At 50.0% G+C, this 15,317-nt stretch overlaps 1 protein-coding gene across 8 annotated transcripts in view; it reads right to left on the bottom strand.

Annotated features, from left to right (window-relative positions):
- TIAM1 (TIAM Rac1 associated GEF 1) overlaps positions 1-15,317 on the bottom strand; it is a 155,916-nt gene that overhangs the window by 102,702 nt on the left and 37,897 nt on the right. For 5 of the 8 annotated variants that reach the window (XM_021550145.2, XM_021550139.2, XM_021550149.1 and 2 more), the window contains exon 2: positions 9,895-9,954. The exons of the other annotated variants lie outside the window; for them this stretch is intronic. The gene's annotated coding sequence lies outside the window, so the exon portion shown is untranslated. The remainder of the gene's footprint in view (positions 1-9,894; positions 9,955-15,317) is intronic. 8 annotated transcript variants of the gene reach the window in all.

Genomic DNA, 15,317 nt, shown 5'->3' with positions numbered 1-15,317 from the left:
TATGACAGAAACAAGACCCAGGCAACAGCTGCAGCAGCTGTGCCAGGGGAGAGTTAGGCTGGATATCAGGAAAAAGTTCTTCCACTGCCCAGGCTCCCCAGGGCATGGGCACAGCCCCGAGGCTGTCAGAGCTCCAGGAGCATTTGGACAGTGCTGCCAGGGATGCCCAGGCTGGGATTGTTGCGGTGAGCGTGCAGGGTCAGAAGTGGGACTGGATGGTCCTTGTTGGGCCCTTCCAACTCAAGACATTCTGTGATTCTGTGAACTGTCCAGGGAATATCGAGCTGAGACGTGGAGATCCCACCACAGAGCCCAGAGGAGAAAGGTCCCTCAACACAGCACTTCTCTGTGGTGAAAGGAAGGGAGAGACAATCCAGGTCTGTGTCCTGCATAAAGGTGTGTTTATCAACCCTAATTAACATCTTGGGCCTCTCACACCCTGGCACACCTGCTAATTAGGACGCATGAGCTGATATCATTTTAACAATGGATTAGCACTTGGGGCAGAAAAAAAGGAGTCACTTCAGCACAGTGACTCACCCCGAGCACAGCAGGAAGGTGAGATGTGAGGAGCATCTGCTGTGCTCACACAGGGCTCTGCAGACCGTATCTCTTTAACTAAGGCTTACTTTACAAAGCCAAGGTGCTTCAAAAATTCATGATTGTATCTGGCTTATTTTTCACCTGCACACACAAGTGGCCTTGGAAGAGTGTTCCGTCTCCACCATGCAGACAACTGGAGCCACTCAGGTCCCTCTGAAAGCCACAGCAGAGTTCCTGAGGTGATCATCACCCATTCTGACCAAGCATCTTTCAGGACACGACCTGGGGCCTACCAGCCACTAATCATCAATCAGGAACATCCCCAGGGGAACGCCAAGGAGCTGACGTCCAGGCCAGTTTTGGTCCCACAAGCACAGATGACCCTGGTGGTACTCGTGGGCACCAGGCACACATCACTGGGACATTTGTGCCCTTTTCCAGGAAATCTTGGAAAAACTGCAGCCCTACACACATAACCTGGCCTTCAAAGTTCCCTGTGGATGATGTGGCCAAGCCATGTGCTGGCTTTCACCCTGGAATCCCACTCTTTGTGCCTGTGCAGCCACATGCACCTGGCAGGAGCAAAGGGCTGTCTGTGTGTAGCAGGGGACAGTTTGACTCGAGCCATCTTGTACTCAGTCATGAACTGAAGAAGAAAGTTGACTTAGCTTGTATTCTTTTTTTTTTTGAAACCTCAGCTTTCAAACTGGATATCTGTAAAGCAGCATCTCACAAGAGGGCACTGATGGAAAACCCTCACACTACCATCAGAATCAGTTCTACCCCCTCGAATTGATGTTTAACACTGCCTGCTTTCACTTTGTCCAACAAAAACCTGCAAACCAACCCCCGGCAATTACAGAACATTAATGCCATGAAAAATTATACTGGGTTGAATGTATCCACACTCCCACTATCAGAAAGATTTTCTCAGCTTCATGTTTCTATTTGGGATTAGGAAGGGAGTTGTAAAAGGCAAGTATTGTTCAGTCACAAATGAGTTCCCTTTCAGCCTCTACAGAAGTCAGGTAATGAATTATATGAGGTTTTTCCCCTTTGGAGAGGTCAGCAGATATATCAGCTCCTGGGAAAGCTGATCCCTGTTGTTTGGCTACAAGGGAAGCTGAAAAAGGCTCCTAATGAGCTCCAGGGAGTGGATGGTGGCAGCAAGCCAGCACCTTTGCCTATGAAACCAAGACAAGTGACAAGAGGCAGGAACCACCTCTGGCCCAAGCACAAGCTAAAATTTAAGGTTTGTATTTCATAGCGCTGCTTGTGGCTGGCAGCTCTCACAGCAATGTGGGCACTCTGCTTGCAGACACCCAAAGAACCTCCTGAGCTGGAAGGGACCCACAAGGACCATCCTGTGCACAGACACCCACCAATCGCACCCTGTGCATCCCTGGGAGCATTATCCAAAGGCTCCTGGAGCTCTGGCAGCCTCAGGGCTGTCTCCTCACTGGCAAAGGCAGGGCTGCTGCTGTGCCCCAATCCCATGCAGGTGTGTGCAGGTACAACATACCCCTCTGTGTACGCAGGATTAGCTCCTACAGAAATCCCTGCTTCCTCTCCTGCACTGGGGCAGCTCTTCCAGACACACACACTGGCCCAAAGCCACCACGAGCTCTACACTGCCCAGCACCAGAGGGTTTTTTTGGGGTGCCCAACCCCACCTGGTGGGCTCCCCTGAGGGGACAGGGCTGTGTCCATCCTGTGTCCCCTGAGAGGACAGTGGCTGTGACACCCCATTGCACACAAGCCCCGGGGCAGCAGCACCACCCCGCACAGAACAGCCACGTGGCACAAGGACCAGCCAGAGCTTAACAGAACAGGGACTGCTTCCTTTTTCCATAGGAATGCTCAAGGAGGAACATTTTATTCAAGACCTCTAATGCAAACACCTCCTCTCATTTTTTTTTTAAACCAGGCAGTAGCTGCTGTCATTTTCATGCTGCATTCTGACACACTTCCACCACATCCCTGCCAATAATTTTAATTTCATTGGAAAAATCAGCTCTGAGCAGGAGTGACAAGCTGCACGCTGGTGACGAGGCTGTCAAGTGATGGATAATGTAGGTTTACTTTAGCTGTCAAAACTTTTCAACGCTAAAAATAGGTATCACAAGTTTCTGGACTCACTGCACTGAAGAATTAAACACACAGGATATTGACACCCTCCGAAGCGCCCAAAGCCACTCACAGATGAGTAAAACCAGCAATGTGTGATGGACAGCGAAGGTCTCCGAGTTTTATTTATTTGGAGATGAGGAAAACAACACACTACAGGATGAAATCGCATATCCACACTGGCCAAAGCATAGACAAGATGCTGCACACACACCTTGAAACAGAACAGCACAATGTGGGATGTAAACCTGGGCAAGAACAGAGAGAAAGAAAGAGAAAATCTGAGAGAGAAAATCTTATACCCCATTATCCCAGCTCTTGGTCCAGGTTTCACAGAAAGGGAGGGCAGAGATCTTGCCATGGCAGCTCCTTCTGTCCTGCTCTTCCCTCACCTGCCCCTGCCCAGCAAGAGAGGGCACAGAGCTGTGAGGCTGGGAAGGATGGAAAAGCAGGGAAGAGCAAGGCGGTTTTGCCAGAGGGGTGAGATTTCCATGGAAGGGGTGAGTCCTCCCCAAGCAGTGGCCCATCAATGGACACCAGCCCGGCAGCAGCTCACCAAAAGGGTCAGAGTGGTTTTTTGGGTCAGATGGGACAGGATGAGGGGGATAAAGAGGCACCATTTACAAACTAAATCCAGCTTTTTTTATTCCCTCTGAGGCACTGGGATGACAAGCACAGGCAGGGCTGTCCCTACATCAGGCCAATATTTATGGCAGGAAGAAAATGAAGTGTCATAAGGAATTACTAATTAGATATTATCATAACCCTGTGTATACCTGAAGCAGCACTCTGATGTGCTTTGTAAATAATTAGCAACTTAACTTTCACAATGGCTCTGCAAGGCAAGTATTATCCCCATCTCCTGCACAACCCTGATGGAATAAAAAAGACAGTATGGGAAGATTGTTCCCTTGCCCTGGACAACTGCAGAGCTGCCCAAACACAGGGAGGGGACATCAGAGAGGAAGGGAGAAAAGGAGGCTCAGGGGAGACCTTGGGGCTCTGCACAACCCCTGACAGGAGGGGACAGCCAGGCTTTGCTCCCAGGGAACAGGGACAGGAGGAGAGGGAATGGCCTCAGGCTGGGCCAGGGCAGGCTCGTGGTGGACACCAGAAGGAATTTCTCCCTGGAAAGGGTGCTCAGGCCTTGGCAGGGGCTGCCCAGGGAGGTTTGGAGTGCCCATCCCTGGAGGTATCCAAGGAATTCCTGGATGTGGCACTCAGTGCTCCGGGCTGGGGACAAGACGGGCATCAGGCACAGCTGGGACTTGATGGTCTCAGAGGTATTTTCCATCCTAAATGATTCTGTGATTCCATTATTCTTCATGTGCAGGAGGCAGGAACTGAGAGGGAAGTGCTCTCCACTCCCAGCAGACCCAAAGCAAACAACTGTGAACAACTGCTCCCTCCCTGTCCATCCAATTCTACCTTCCACCTGAGCAGGAGGGCTGCCACGCGTGTCCTTGCTCCCTCCTTCTCCCACACAGAGGTTCCTAAGGAGTAGGGACCAGAGCAGCACCACAGCCACCCACCCACACCCTCCTGGTGTCACTGCCACCTTCCCCTGCCATGTGGGGCTGACTGGCACATCCAAACCCAAGTCACTCCCTCAGCAGCTCCCTGCCAAGTGGTGGGAGCAGGGAAATGAAGGGAGGGAGCACAGAGGAAAAGGGCAGGAGCACCAACGCTGCTGTGACTTTGTGCCGGATGCACACTGAGAAAGAGGCAGACTCGCATCTATTTTAGATGTGCTGCATAAAAATAAAAGATGCTGGTTGACTGCACATGTTCTCATTTTTAGAAAACAAGCTTCAATTTATTTCTTCTATTACAGCCAGATGGTTAAAAAAAAAAAAAAAACAAAAAAACAAAACAAAAAAAAAATAAGATCTCCCCTCAATGTCACCTCAATGAAGAGAAACCCTGACCTGGTTTCAACCTTCCTGGACCAGAGCACAGCACAGGAGCCATACTGTTAACACCTCTCTCAAGGGCCCTGACTCCACTCACAGCATGACCCAAAGCCCTTGTCATGGTTTGACACTGGCACAATGCCAGAGCCCCCATGAAAATGCACCTTCCCAAATAAATACTATGAGATGCAATCAGGAACAGAGCAGAGCAGGCCCAAGCTTAATAACAAAGGAAAAAAACTTTATTAAACTACTACTATGATAAAAGGAAAAAGAAAACAACACACTAAATCTAAAATGAAAACCTTCCAAAACATTCCTCCTCCCCCAACAATTCCAACAAACCGCAGTGAGACACAATTCAGACCCTCAATCAGGTTCCCACCCTTCAGATAATCAATACTCAGTCCATCAAGGGAGAGAGGAGTCTCTCCTCATGCCATAGACCACCCCCCCAAGAAACACAATTGCCACCTCTTGTGTTTCCATGTCACCGCCCAGAGACAATCTGCCAGTGTGACACTCTCCTCTCCAGGTCACAGTGCTCTCACCACCGTGCATGGACCAAGACTGCTCATAGGGCACCTTTAAGGATGCTTTGCCAAGGACCAACAGGAACAACAGTACAGTGTCTCTTTTTGGGACCACAGACCCCCCCATTTTCCCCTGGGGCCGAGGATCCAAGAACAGAGATCTTCTTCCCTTCTTCTCTGAAGACAGGTGGCATCACCACAACCCTCCTCAACTTTTCTCTGTTCACTCCACTCCAGTCACTCTCAGCCACTAAAGCAGGTCTCTTGGCTCACCATGCATCCCCCTAAAATGCAGTCTCTCTTTGAGGAGAAATTGGTTCAGTCTATAGCTAACAAGAAAAGTCCAGCTAAAAGCCACTTCATCATCGCCCCTGCCCCCAACCTTCTTTTCCTAATATCTCAGGCTGTCTCTCTTCTTCTCTTTCAAAACAAGGAGGAGTAATATTTCACAAAGCTTTCATTTCCCAAGGAAAGGTTGAAAGTCCCAGACCCCATATGGCTGAAATCTCGGCCCAGACTCCAGCTCCAGCACCTTCCCCCTTCTCCACGGCCGGAGAATTTCCAGGTGTCTTCAGGCTCCACAACACCCTCCACAGGAAGCAGAGATCTGGACCTCAGGTCCTACCCAGAGGGCCACCAGCCCTGACTATCACAGGCTGACTCAGGGTTATAAACATTACAACAGGTACACAGGGCTGGCACAACTGGACTGACCACATGTCTCTGCTCTATGTCTCAGTGCCTTCCCTGCTCCTCCTTTCCTATTAACTTGTTCTAAGCTGCCTTGAGGGGTCTTTTTCCCTTTTAAAACTCCCATCAAGTAATTTAATTGAAAGAGCAACACAAGTTTCTCTGAAAGTAAATGCTGATCTGCAACTTTCCCTATTTATCCTCCCCTCATTCAAAGCCATGCCACATCCCATATAATTCCATTTCCCTAGATCTGTTTGCAGCTGCTGTGCTGCTCAGGAGGAACAAACCTTTCATTTCAAAGCACAATCTGTGCACATCTGTGGCCTCTGTCGGGCACCCACAATGGTGAACCATATTTGAGTGGGACACAGGGAATCACTGGCAGAGCAGTTGGGATACACCAATATCTCCACCATGAAGACACTCCTGGCAAAAAGGGACGTGGAGTCAGGTTCTCAGGAGAGGTTGTGCTTGCTCCATCCTTGGGAGGTTTTCAAGCCCTGCCTGGAGAGGAGCCTGGTTTGGTCCCAGAGCTGATCCTGTTTGGGAGGACCCCACACATCCCTTTCCACCTGATTGACATGGTGGCCCCAAGCTCAGGGGAACTGTCCAAACAATTCCCAAACACCCAGGACCACCTATGCCTGGCAGAGAGGACATAAAGCAGAGATCTCCACACCAAGGGGAGATGAGCACTGCCTTGAAGCCTCCTCACAGTTAATGAAATGGCAGGAGCTGAGAAGAACGACCAAGGAACACCTTTAAACAATGACTCATCTCCATGGCCAGCAGGGCAGAGAGAGGAGAGGCAGAACAAGTGCAAAAGAAAAGCATGGAGCAACTGAAGCCATCTTCTCTGAGCTGCAGTCAGAAGTCCTTGGCTATCTTTTGGTACCAGCACATTTAAAACAAAATAAAGAGCCTCTCAAACCGTGTTCCATACTACTTTTTGGAGTAAGGCCACAGCTTATTATGGACACATCAGGCAAAGAACACCTGGTTGGTGGTACTGCAACCCCTGTCCTGCTCTGTGAGCCCGTTCCTGAATGTCTGCACAGCAGCAGCAGCCCTGACAGACAACAGCTACAGCCATGGGTTACATGCTCACCTCTGCAAGGGCTGCTTTAGGGCCTCACCTGAGCCTCCAGCTTCTAGTGCCACTGCTCTGTGAGCTTGCCTTCTTACTTGTACAAATGTGAGGCCAAAGGCTCAGAGAGCCATCATTGCTCTGAGTGATCCCTAAGACTGAGAGTTCATACAGATTAACTTCTTAAACAAGCTCAAGGGCAGAGACCTGGTCCCTGTTACTGGCAAAAGCCTTGCATTCTAAAAATCATAATACTCCCAGAGCTGCTGATTACTTTTCCTCATTTGTACTTTTTTTTTTTAAAGTCCTGCCTGTTCCTCCTCCTTCTTATGAGGCTTTTCAGTATTTGTCTGTTACTTGAAGGCTAAAGCCTGATTTAGGATTAAACACAACATTTGGGAGTGGACTCCAATGCTGCCTGCTGTCACTGTTCCAACTCCAAGCTCAGAGAGATATCAGGGCAGATTCTGCTCCGTGTAAGTCTGTGTGACCAAAGTTATTTTCCCTTTATGCTATTCCCCACATGCACAGACAAAGATGTGATTTATACACAGGGCATGGGTTGGGTAGTGCTGGAGAGGCATTAAAGTTGCAATAAATAGGCAGGGAGAACAACACTGCAGAGAAACAAATCAGCTCAGTTTCACAGGCTGCACTGATTGCCCAAAAGCAGAAGTGTGCTGAAGCACGTCAAGAATGCTGGGCTTGGCCACTTGGAGAAATGGCTTTGATAACTGTGGCCCACTTCCCCTCAGTGCAGCCACACTGGGGCAGAGGAGGGAACTCCCAAACATAAATAACCATGTTCCGCATTTTGGGGTTCTGCAGAACCCGTCTGGGCTCCCCCGAGCTGAGGCCAGGCTTGCACAGGGTGTGAGCATCCATCTCTCCTCCCATTGCAGTAACACATCAAGCTCAGATCTTCCTGCATCCATGTCCTGGAGAGACCCCTGAAAAAGCAGAACAAGCACAGAAAAGCACAGGGGGTCTCCTGCACCTCCCCATCAGGGGATCCCACAGCACGGGTGAGCCAGAGCCTCTTCAGGAGGAGCCTCCTCTTCCTTCCTCTGCCCTCTAGTCCTTACAGCAGGTGTCCCCTGGGACATCAGCTTGCAGGACACACGTGGAAAAGCTCAAAAAGCCACAGCAAAGCAGCACAGCCCCACAGCTGGCAAGGAAAGGTTAAACCAAGGCTGTCCATCTATTACTAGGCTTTGGAGTGAAGTGTTCTGATGACACTACTGGGACTACAAGAGAGCCAAACAGGCTACAAGACACGTCCTTCCTCCCCAGATCTCTCCAAAAATGACCACATCAGGGCTGTCACATCCTGCCTACCTCTTCCAGCAACCTGGCTCCCAAAACACAGCTGGCCAAAACACCACAGTTTTATTTTCTGGCCATTTTGCTCCCTGAACTCACACACTGAGCACTGAGCAAAGCCCCGGTGCTGCTGCAAGGAGGGGAGAGGGAACACATGGCCCTGATTAAAAGGCCAGCTCAGGCTCAGAACCACATCTCCACCACTGGGCAGGGAAGCACAGGAGGGAATTGGGGCTGGATCAGGGTGAACCAGGTGCACAACACATGGGTTACACTCTGGATCAGTACCTTGGGTTGATCCACAACCACTGGCCCCTGCAGGTGTTTCAAACTCAAGACTTGCTCTTACAAAATCCACACAAGCACAAAACCATCACAAATGGTATGTCTCTCCCAAAACTGAAAAAAAAGCGGATTAACTTTTATGTTTGCCATGGAAGAAGCACTAGGCTTCAGGGCAGCAGCCCCTCTGGCACAAGTCAGTATTTGATACAGCAGAGTGGGACAGAAGGGAAGAGAAGGGGAAACCTCTCCCACCTTTCTGTTATTTTGCCTTAAATGCATTGTAGTTTATGTCTTCAATAAAAGCCTTTGCATATCTTTCCAACTTAAATGTGGATTGGATCCTCGGGATTACTGCCCTGGCAGAATTAACGTATTAGACATAAAAACCATAACATTTCATTATCCATTGTAAACCACATGTGCTTTCCCTCTGGGGAGACTGGAAATATCACCCAATTTCACTATCATTTTCTGTTAACTGGCTGTCTTGCCACACACTGGCATGCTCACTTTGATGATATAGCAGTCCTCTAGTTTAATTTTTCTTTCTTTATGATGCTGACATTTTTTAAAATTGTTTTTTTCTGTTCTGTTTTTGTCTCTGTGAAGGCACCACACTACAAAACCACTGGGCTGGAAAAAAAAAAAAAAAAACTTAGCCCGGAACAAAAAAACAGCTCATATTTGTCTAGCTGGAAACATACCATAACCTGATGTCTGGAACAAGGGTAGAAGGCAACACAGAGGCAAGAAAAACTCAAACATAACAGGCAAGAAGACTCAGACTCATATATGGGCACAGTGAGGTTTGCGGTCAATAGTCTCCTCCCTCTGCTGCTTAAACTCTCTGTATTCGTCCCTCTCACTGTTAGGCTGGCTGCAAATTCAAAGATCTGCACGGGCCACAGATTTTGTCTGTCTCTCTGAAAGGTCAGAACCAAGGAGAAGCACAACTCCCCACAGGACAAATGGGCCAGCTGGCAGCAATTTGGAGTGACCACACAGAGGAAGTGTGGGGAGGAACAGGGGCCAGAGAGGAGCCTTTAGAAGCCTGGGTCACCCTTATATTCAACTTGGAGGCTTCCTCAGGGAATCTTTTTATTTAATCAGTTTTGTATCTTTGCAAAGATTAGTGACGAACTGTCCCAATTCAGTGCTGCCAGTTTCTATAAACATTTCTGGACTTGCTTGCTTGGATAAAACATGCAGCTGCTGACATGGTCTCTCATATAAACATTTTACTCTGCATCTCTAAGAAGCCTGAACATTTTTATTCCCAGGAGACCACTGGTCCTGCTCTGCCCCAGGACAGAGAGGGGAAGGGGAGGAGGAGGGTGGGCAGGAGCTGCAAACACACACTTTCACCAAATCCACCCCAGCCCTTACTCACACAAGGCTGTTGCAGCAGTAAACAGGACCAAAGGGGAACATTGGTTGTCCCACGTAGCTCCTGGAATGAAAAAGGAAGATTAAAGGGTTGGCCCAAAGCATCCACATACACAGAGCTGCTGTTCAGTTGCCTAACCCCCTGAAACACACCTCAGCCAAACTCCAGCAGCCAGGCTTTTATCACTAACACCACCTCAACCTGTTAGTGCAGGGGGGGAGATAATTCAAATCCAAATTGCTTCTCACTGTTTGTTGCATTTGCCAGAGCCACAAAAGCCAATTAAGGCGGTTTCCCTTCACTCTGCAGTCGGTCAGCTCCAGACACTGAGGGCTGCAGGCAGCACTTCCTTGTTCTAAAGCATCACTTTCCACAGCCCTTGGGTTCAGCAAGCTGTACCACTGCTGTTGAGCTGGAGTTTTACAGAAAGCTTGGCTCCCAGTTGAATGCTCTCAGCAAAATTACACTCGAGGTCAGCATGGATCTAAGAGAACAATAACCTGGAAGCACTGGCAGAGGTCTCAGGGAGCAAAACAGAATGTATTTGAAAAAGAAATCCCTAGAATGCCCACACAACGAAAGCAGTAGAAGGTCACTTATCCCCAGCAAATACCATCTCCACATGCTGCTCAGAGATTGGATGAGTGCATTGACAACTCCCATCCAGTGGAGATTTCCTACAGCTCTTCTCCCTGACCAGTGCTTCCCATCACCTCAGGACACGGATTTGTGGGAGGCAGAGCTTGCTGACAGCTCCTTATGGAAAATGCTTGTTCTCCTACACCAGGGAAGTGGGAAGAGCAGGGCATGCCATGGCCAACCCACCACAAGACACTGAGCCCTCCGAAGCCCTCGGAGCTCTGAGGGCTGGGGATGATGTAACAGCATCAGACATCTGCCAAAGAAATCAGCCAGCTCCAACATGCCTTGCTCCAAACCTGCACAGCAATTTCCATTCCAGAACAGGAACTTGTACTGGGGTTTAATACCCTCTCCAATACATCCATTTCTACAAAGAAAATCTGTACCCACTGCTCCAGGAACACACGTAATCCTTGTAAGCAGATTTCAGCCTCCAAAGCTGAGAAAATTACTTTGTTCTTGGGGGTCGGGGAATTTAAAATGCAAGAAGTTGGAATGTCCTGATGAGTTTGGTAACTTGAACCCTGGGAGGAAACACCTGCTCTCTGAACAGCCGCCACTGTTTTATCAATCCATAATTCCATCAGAATGGCCTTTTGCTCGTTGACAATCCAGCAGCCACGGCCAGAGAGATGGGAAAGAGAGGAGGGAGCTGCCAGGAGCCAGCAGCCCCATCCCACAGCACTGCCCCAGGCAGTGCTGCAGCGCTCACACAAGATCCACCAAGCCCAACATGAGTTCCTCCACCCGAACCCCCTGGAGGGATACCCAGCAGGGATTTGGGGTCACAGTTACACCTCCCCTCTCCCAGCAAACAGCAACATTTCCCAGGTTTTTACAGCAGGTAAAGTACAGCTCCAGGATCTCACAGGGAAGAGGCACAGCCAGAAAAAAGGGATTTTCATCCGAAACTCAACAACAATTGGATGTAGTCATTATCCAAAAGATATGCTTGGTGGAGTCCCACAGGATAAAACCCTGGCTGGAAGATGAGCCCATGAAACCTGGTTGATACTCAGTGATCACCTCCTCCAAGCAGGAAGGCAGGTAAGAACTCTAGGAAACCTGTGTGGATGAACAAGGAGCTCCTGGAAAAACTGAAACACAAAAAGGAGGCTTACAGAGAGTGAAAGCAGAGACAGGCAGGCTGGGAAAGAGATTGTTCCAGCAGCCAGGTTGGGCAGGGCTTGGTGCTAGTGTGTGGAAGGTATCCCTGCCTGTGGCAGGGGGTTGGAATGGGATTTGAGGCACAGCTAAACACAGAATGTCCCACACACCTTGCGGAGCCAGGAGGGCTTGGCACCAGCAGGACTGTGTCTGTAGGGAGCTCAGGACAGGCAGCAGCAGATTAGCAACACTTCTGGGAAATTTTATCCTGGGAAAGATATGGAGATCAGCCTGGAAGTCTTAATTCCTGCTGGCCTGAGTCCTAATGATGGGCAAAGCTGTTGCTGTGCCATGATTAAATCTGAGCTGATTCCCAGGGCTGAGCCAGACACTTCCTCTTCCCAGCACCCCTGGAGGGGTGTGGAGAGCCCCGAGGAGAGGCTGTGCTGTCTCAGCTGGGGTCAGGATGCAGCAGCTCCACAGAGCGTCCACCACCACCCTGTGCTCAGCACAGATGGGCTCTGCCAGGATGCTTGCACCCAATGCTGGTGGCTGCCACAGGTGCCCAAAAAATCCTCCTCCCAGCCGAAAAAATTCTTCTCCCAGCCCCTGTCCCATCACAAATGTCTGCCCCCAAGCAGCTCCCTGGGACATGAGGCACTTCCCTCCCTTGCCTGGCTGGGGCTGAAGAGCACAAGCGATGGACACACAGCTCACAAGCAAGTCCCCAGGAGAAGCAGATGCCAGGCCCCGAAAAGAGAGAGTAACAAACATCTTTGTCCTTCCTTGAGTCCCTCCTGGGACAAAACCAGGGTGAGGGCAGCCCACTGCCACCAGCACTGCCAGGAATCACCCCTGGTGCAGGTGAGGCAGGAGATGTCCTGTAATTAACACTGCATCAGAGCCCTCAAAGGGAAAGAGACCAAGCCCAGATTAGGCAGACAAGCTCAGCTCTGACAGTCCGTAAGCTTAGTTTAAAGCTGTATTTCAATAATACCTGTTTAACACAGCATTCAGGATATGCAGAGTTTTTAATGCATCTCTTGAAAAGTGAGCAGAAAAACAAATGAAAGTGTTGCTAAAAAAAAACCCAAACATTTTCCCATGCAAGCTAATGGAAGTTCAGCTCAAAGATCTACAAAGTGTTTTTATTTAGTGTAAGAAAAACCTGTGATACCCGACTACCTTCAGGTCAGAGCACTGATGTTTTCTTCCCCCAGGAGCTCCAGCCTTCTCAGGGATCTCTTTTGTCTTATCTACAAAAGCCCCTTTTCTTCCCTTTTTCTGTTCTGGAAGCTCACAGGGAAACCGCAGCATCCCAAACAACTGCTGTAAATCCCCAGTTCTCTTCCTGATTTAAGCATGGCTACAACAGCCCGGTATCATCAACCAGCACTTATCCTTGAAAACATGTAACTCCAATTCCACAATCCTATTACATGTGCTCCCAGCATTTGCACAGCAGAGATTTAGCTCTTTAGCTCTCCATTGCTTTATCTCTTTCTGGGTTTGCCAGGACAGAAATCAGCTCGGGCTATAAACAGGTCATATCCAAATGCTTCTCCTGTCTTTGCTGCAAATCTGGGGGAAAAAAAGCTCAGGTAGCTGCTGTGCACCCTCCCAGGAGAGGGGAAGCACTGTCCTCCCCAAGGTGTCTTCAGATGCGACAGGCCTGACCAGCTGGAGAGCAAAGAGCCCATCCAGAGCAGAGATGGCAAAACACACAATCAAATCCCAAAGGGATCCCCCAAACTCCACATGCCCCTGGCCCTTCCCGTGCCCTACTCTATCTCCTTGCTTTTGTCAGCAAACTGAGCCACCACCGAGCTGTCCCCAGGTCTCAGCAACACACCCACCTCTTGCATAAAAACATAAAATAAATTAGAACCAAACCACAGGAGCACTGTTCCCACAGGCCTCTATACAGGAGATATGTGTGCAGCTCCTGAATCACCATCTCCTCCATCTAACACTGACACCCAGTTTTAAGGCTGTTTTCCCATCCACCTGCCAGCTACCTCTTCCCTGTGGTACCTGCCCTGTGCTCTTGCCCAACACCCATCTCTTACCTCACATCACACCTCCAACATGTTCTTGTCAACTCATGGTTTAGTCACTGTTAGGAAGTTCAAACCCCAGCTGACTTTGCCAGCAAGACACTTCTATCTCCGTGAGAACATCAGCCCAGCCTCCTGGATCCCTGCTCCCACAGAGGCTGGGACAGCCCAGGGAGCAGGCAGTGCTCTCCAGAAACAACTCTCAGGGCAGCAGTGGCACTTCCAGAGGCTTTGGGCTCATCCTGCAGCAGCTGCACTCGAGGAGCACCGACTGGGATGGACGTGGAGAGGAAAGGAAGGATTAAGACAAATGGCTGTGCAGACGTGTCAGCAAAAATCAAGCTGCCCAAACTCACAGCAACTCAGTTCTGGAGCATTAAAAAGTCATTTAAAAAATAAAATCACCCTGATACTCAAGAATGCAATTTTCTTTCCTGGAAAACACGCCAAGGGAAACAGAGAGGAGGTCACAGGCAGGCCCACTAAAGCTGCTCACAAGAGTTTCTCCTCTTTTTCCCTCTAAGGCCAATTGCTGCTTTGGCTTCCAAGGGGAACAGCCCACCCCACCTTGGGAGCAACCCCACAAGGAGCCATTCTCACTAACACTCAGTTTCACTCACGACATGGCCCTACAGGGAAATAAAACCCTACAATATGCCTGGGAACAATCCCAGCTCTTTCCTCTGGAAAACATCTTCTCCCCACCCTGCAGAACCCTGAACTCCTCTGGCTGTGCTGTTTGGCTCTGCCCCCATGGTCAGAGCCTGAGGTGGGGCTGCTGCAGCCCCTCACCCCTGACCCACCACTTCCAATATCCCTTCCTCCTCCTCCCTCTTCCGTCTGGCCCTTTCCCAGCAGCCAACAAGCCCAGCCTTTGTCCTCCCCTCCAGGCACCTCTGATCCCTATGCCCTCTCCCCACCCTGCTCTCCACTGCATTGTGACATCCAAGCACTGCAAAGTTTAGGAATATGTAAGAGTTCCCAGAGGGAAAAATTTATAAAATAGCCCTTGAGTGTGTGCTGAGTGTTTTTCTCTCAGACAGAGCTTGCACCTGGCTGCAGACACCGCTGACTGTGGACACGCTCCTCACCTCACCACACCACCTGCCTTTGCTCACAGAAAGCCTGCACTAGGGACTCTGCCTTTGGTTTCTGCTCTGCAACAACCGCAGAGAAGAAGAAAGCCTTGCAGCCACGTCTCCTGGCTCAGCAGGCTCCCCTGCCCTCACTGCTCTGGAATTGGCTTCCACGGGTACCTCTGGAAGAGCCCCTCTGCGGGAGGTGCCCGGACAAAGCGCCGCAGGTGCAGATCAAACACATCAAAGAGGGAAATCTGCCCTTTGCTCTGACTCCGGCATCAGCCTCTCTGATGTGCTGCTTCCCTCTCATTACTGCTCATTTTGCCCCTGGTCCTGTCCACAGCTCTGGCCTTCAATTACACCATCAGCTCCATCACCAGGAATATTTCATCAGTGCCTGCCCAGCTCTTCTCTTCCCTTGGACCCCATCTTCGCACCTGCTCCTCCCAGACACTTTTCCTGTCCAGGTGATGGCTTTCTTTGTGGCAGGGCTGCAAGACCCGAGCTGCTCCAGGGCTGACACATCCCCTGGGGCAAAGCC

Source organism: Lonchura striata, chromosome 2 (genome assembly GCF_046129695.1).
Source record: "Lonchura striata isolate bLonStr1 chromosome 2, bLonStr1.mat, whole genome shotgun sequence".
Lineage (NCBI taxonomy): Eukaryota > Metazoa > Chordata > Aves > Passeriformes > Estrildidae > Lonchura > Lonchura striata.
The sequence above is the reverse complement of the archived record's forward strand: the minus strand, read 5'-3'. Positions and strand labels throughout refer to the sequence as shown.